Source organism: Alligator mississippiensis, unplaced genomic scaffold (assembly GCF_030867095.1).
Source record: "Alligator mississippiensis isolate rAllMis1 unplaced genomic scaffold, rAllMis1 scaffold_164, whole genome shotgun sequence".
NCBI classification, from domain to species: domain Eukaryota; kingdom Metazoa; phylum Chordata; order Crocodylia; family Alligatoridae; genus Alligator; species Alligator mississippiensis.
Window position 1 is genome coordinate 7501 of NW_026775289.1, and position 5000 is coordinate 12500.

Here is a 5000-nt window from a genome sequence, read left to right on the forward strand (position 1 = left end):
CCGGGCTCCTGGAACTCCTGCCCGGCCTGCCCCGCGGAAGCATGCCGGGTTCTCCCGCCGCGCCGTGCAGGTTCTTCCGCCCCTCGCCGGGGTAGCCGGGCTCCAACCGCTGGGCCCCGCAGCCTGGAAGGGCCCCTGCGAGTCGCCCCCCGGCCTGCACGCCCGCCGTGCAGTCGACCGGGTCGAAGCCGGAATCGCGGCCGGGTTCCTGGAACTCTCGCCCGGCCTGCCCGCCCGGCCCGCCCCCCGGGCCGGGGCTCCAGTCGACTTGGAGCCAAACTCGGTTTTGACCCCCTCCTGCAGCACGGTCCGGCCCCGGAGGTTCCTCCGTCCGACCTCCTGGAACCCAAGATGGGCATCCAGGGTCCCGAAATCCGTGTCCCCGAAAATCTCCGCGAACCTTTCCTGGCAATATTGTAGATGCGGCACCCGGCCCAGCCACCGGGGGCAACCGCCGAAAGTGTCCGCCCTCCTGGAGCGAAGGCCCGGGCAAGGCCCGTTTCAAAAACCTCATACGGACTTCCGGAGCCCGAGCCCCGGCGCCAGGTCGACCCAGGGCCGACCTCCCGGGCCCCAGAGAGGCTCGTCTCCGCCGCGGAAGCCGCCCGCCGCCCGCGGCGAAGGCCCCCGGGCCCGCCCGGCCTCCGGGCAGGGCACCGGGGAGAAGTAGGAATCGTGGCCGGGCTCCTGGAACTCCTGCCCGGCCTGCCACGCGGAAGCATGCCGGGTTCTCCCGCCGCGCCGTGCAGGTTCTTCCGCCCCTCGCCGGGGTAGCCGGGCTCCAACCGCTGGGCCCCGCAGCGTGGAAGGGCCCCTGCGAGTCGCCCCCCGGCCTGCACGCCCGCCGTGCAGTCGACCGGGTCGAAGCCGGAATCGCGGCCGGGTTCCTGGAACTCTCGCCCGGCCTGCCCGCCCGGCCCGCCCCCCGGGCCGGGGCTCCAGTCGACATGGAGCCAAACTCGGTTTTGACCCCCTCCTGCAGCACGGTCCGGCCCCGGAGGTTCCTCCGTCCGACCTCCTGGAACCCAAGATGGGCATCCAGGGTCCCGAAATCCGTGTCCCCGAAAATCTCCGCGAACCTTTCCTGGCAATATTGTAGATGCGGCACCCGGCCCAGCCACCGGGGGCAACCGCCGAAAGTGTCCGCCCTCCTGGAGCGAAGGCCCGGGCAAGGCCCGTTTCAAAAACCTCATACGGACTTCCGGAGCCCGAGCCCCGGCGCCAGGTCGACCCAGGGCCGACCTCCCGGGCCCCAGAGAGGCTCGTCTCCGCCGCGGAAGCCGCCCGCCGCCCGCGCCGAAGGCCCCCGGGCCCGCCCGGCCTCCGGGCAGGGCACCGGGGAGAAGTAGGAATCGTGGCCGGGCTCCTGGAACTCCTGCCCGGCCTGCCACGCGGAAGCATGCCGGGTTCTCCCGCCGCGCCGTGCAGGTTCTTCCGCCCCTCGCCGGGGTAGCCGGGCTCCAACCGCTGGGCCCCGCAGCGTGGAAGGGCCCCTGCGAGTCGCCCCCCGGCCTGCACGCCCGCCGTGCAGTCGACCGGGTCGAAGCCGGAATCGCGGCCGGGTTCCTGGAACTCTCACCCGGCCTGCCCGCCCGGCCCGCCCCCCGGGCCGGGGCTCCAGTCGACTTGGAGCCAAACTCGGTTTTGACCCCCTCCTGCAGCACGGTCCGGCCCCGGAGGTTCCTCCGTCCGACCTCCTGGAACCCAAGATGGGCATCCAGGGTCCCGAAATCCGTGTCCCCGAAAATCTCCGCGAACCTTTCCTGGCAATATTGTAGATGCGGCACCCGGCCCAGCCACCGGGGGCAACCGCCGAAAGTGTCCGCCCTCCTGGAGCGAAGGCCCGGGCAAGGCCCGTTTCAAAAACCTCATACGGACTTCCGGAGCCCGAGCCCCGGCGCCAGGTCGACCCAGGGCCGACCTCCCGGGCCCCAGAGAGGCTCGTCTCCGCCGCGGAAGCCGCCCGCCGCCCGCGGCGAAGGCCCCCGGGCCCGCCCGGCCTCCGGGCAGGGCACCGGGGAGAAGTAGGAATCGTGGCCGGGCTCCTGGAACTCCTGCCCGGCCTGCCACGCGGAAGCATGCCGGGTTCTCCCGCCGCGCCGTGCAGGTTCTTCCGCCCCTCGCCGGGGTAGCCGGGCTCCAACCGCTGGGCCCCGCAGCGTGGAAGGGCCCCTGCGAGTCGCCCCCCGGCCTGCACGCCCGCCGTGCAGTCGACCGGGTCGAAGCCGGAATCGCGGCCGGGTTCCTGGAACTCTCGCCCGGCCTGCCCGCCCGGCCCGCCCCCCGGGCCGGGGCTCCAGTCGACATGGAGCCAAACTCGGTTTTGACCCCCTCCTGCAGCACGGTCCGGCCCCGGAGGTTCCTCCGTCCGACCTCCTGGAACCCAAGATGGGCATCCAGGGTCCCGAAATCCGTGTCCCCGAAAATCTCCGCGAACCTTTCCTGGCAATATTGTAGATGCGGCACCCGGCCCAGCCACCGGGGGCAACCGCCGAAAGTGTCCGCCCTCCTGGAGCGAAGGCCCGGGCAAGGCCCGTTTCAAAAACCTCATACGGACTTCCGGAGCCCGAGCCCCGGCGCCAGGTCGACCCAGGGCCGACCTCCCGGGCCCCAGAGAGGCTCGTCTCCGCCGCGGAAGCCGCCCGCCGCCCGCGGCGAAGGCCCCCGGGCCCGCCCGGCCTCCGGGCAGGGCACCGGGGAGAAGTAGGAATCGTGGCCGGGCTCCTGGAACTCCTGCCCGGCCTGCCACGCGGAAGCATGCCGGGTTCTCCCGCCGCGCCGTGCAGGTTCTTCCGCCCCTCGCCGGGGTAGCCGGGCTCCAACCGCTGGGCCCCGCAGCCTGGAAGGGCCCCTGCGAGTCGCCCCCCGGCCTGCACGCCCGCCGTGCAGTCGACCGGGTCGAAGCCGGAATCGCGGCCGGGTTCCTGGAACTCTCGCCCGGCCTGCCCGCCCGGCCCGCCCCCCGGGCCGGGGCTCCAGTCGACTTGGAGCCAAACTCGGTTTTGACCCCCTCCTGCAGCACGGTCCGGCCCCGGAGGTTCCTCCGTCCGACCTCCTGGAACCCAAGATGGGCATCTAGGGTCCCGAAATCCGTGTCCCCGAAAATCTCCGCGAACCTTTCCTGGCAATATTGTAGATGCGGCACCCGGCCCAGCCACCGGGGGCAACCGCCGAAAGTGTCCGCCCTCCTGGAGCGAAGGCCCGGGCAAGGCCCGTTTCAAAAACCTCATACGGACTTCCGGAGCCCGAGCCCCGGCGCCAGGTCGACCCAGGGCCGACCTCCCGGGCCCCAGAGAGGCTCGTCTCCGCCGCGGAAGCCGCCCGCCGCCCGCGCCGAAGGCCCCCGGGCCCGCCCGGCCTCCGGGCAGGGCACCGGGGAGAAGTAGGAATCGTGGCCGGGCTCCTGGAACTCCTGCCCGGCCTGCCCCGCGCATGCATGCCGGGTTCTCCGGCCGCGCCGTGCAGGTTCTTCCGCCCCTCGCCGGGGTAGCCGGGCTCCAACCGCTGGGCCCCGCAGCCTGGAAGGGGCCCTGGGAGTCGCCGCCGGCCTGCACGCCCGCCGTGCAGTCGACCGGGTCGAAGCCGGAATCGCGGCCGGGTTCCTGGAACTCTCGCCCGGCCTGCCCGCCCGGCCCGCCCCCCGGGCCGGAGCGCCAGTCGACATGGAGCCAAACTCGGGGTTGACCCTCGCCTGCAGCACGGTCCGGCCCCGGAGGTTCCTCCGTCCGAGCTCCTGGAACCCAAGATGGGCATCTAGGGTCCCGAAACCCGTGTCCTCGAAAATCTCCGCGAACCTTTCCTGGCAATATTGCAGATGCGGCACCCGGCCCAGCCACCGGGACGAACCGCCGAAAGTGTCCGGCCTCCTGGAGCGAAGGCCCGGGCAAGGCCCGTTTGAAAAACCTCATACGGACTTCCAGGGCCGGAGCCCCGGCGCCAGGTCGACCGCGGGCCTCCCTCCCGGGGCCCAGCACGGCTCGTCTCCCCCGCGGGAGCAGCCCGCCGCCCTCGCCGAAGGCCCCCGGACCTGCCCGGCCTCCGGGCAGGGCACCGGGGAGAAGCCGGAATCGCGGCCGGGCTCCTGGAACTCTCGCCCGGCCAAGCCGCTCGGCCCGCCCCTGGGCCGGAGCTCCAGTCGACATGGAGCCAAACTCGCGGTTGAACCTCTCCTGCAGCACGGTCCGGCCCCGGAGGTTCCTCCGTCCGAGCTCCTGGAACCCAAGATGGGCATCTAGGGTCCCGAAACCCGTGTCCCCGAAAATCTCCGCGGACCTTTCTCGGCAATATTGTAGATGCGGCACCCGGCCCAGCCGCCGGGAGCAACCGCCGAAAGTGTCCGGCCTCCTGGAGCGAAGGCCCGGGCACGGCCCGTTTGAAAATCCTCATACGGACTTCCAGGGCCGGAGCTCGGGAGCCAGGTCGACCCCGGGCCTCCCTCCCGGGCGTTAGGGCGGCTCGTCTCCCCCGCGGGAGCAGCCCGCTGCCCGCGCCGAAGGCCCCCGGACCCGCCCGGCCTCCGGGCAGGGCACCGGGGAGAAGCCGGAATCGCGGCCGGGCTCCTGGAACTCTCGCCCGGCCAAGCCGCTCGGCCCGCCCCTGGGCCGGAGCTCCAGTCGACATGGAGCCAAACTCGCGGTTGAACCCCTCCTGCAGCACGGTCCGGCCCCGGAGGTTCCTCCGTCCGAGCTCCTGGAACCCAAGATGGGCATCTAGGGTCCCGGAAACCGTGTCCCCGAAAATCTCCGCGGACCTTTCTCGGCAATATTGTAGATGCGGCACCCGGCCCAGCCACCGGGACGAACCGCCGAAAGTGTCCGCCCTCCTGGAGCGAAGGCCCGGGCACGGCCCGTTTGAAAAACCTCATACGGACTTCCGGAGCCCGAGCCCCGGCGCCAGGTCGACCCAGGGCCAACCTCCCGGGCCCCAGAGAGGCTCGTCTCCCCCGCGGGAGCAGCCCGCCGCCCGCGCCGAAGGCCCCCGGACCTGCCCGGCCTCCGGGC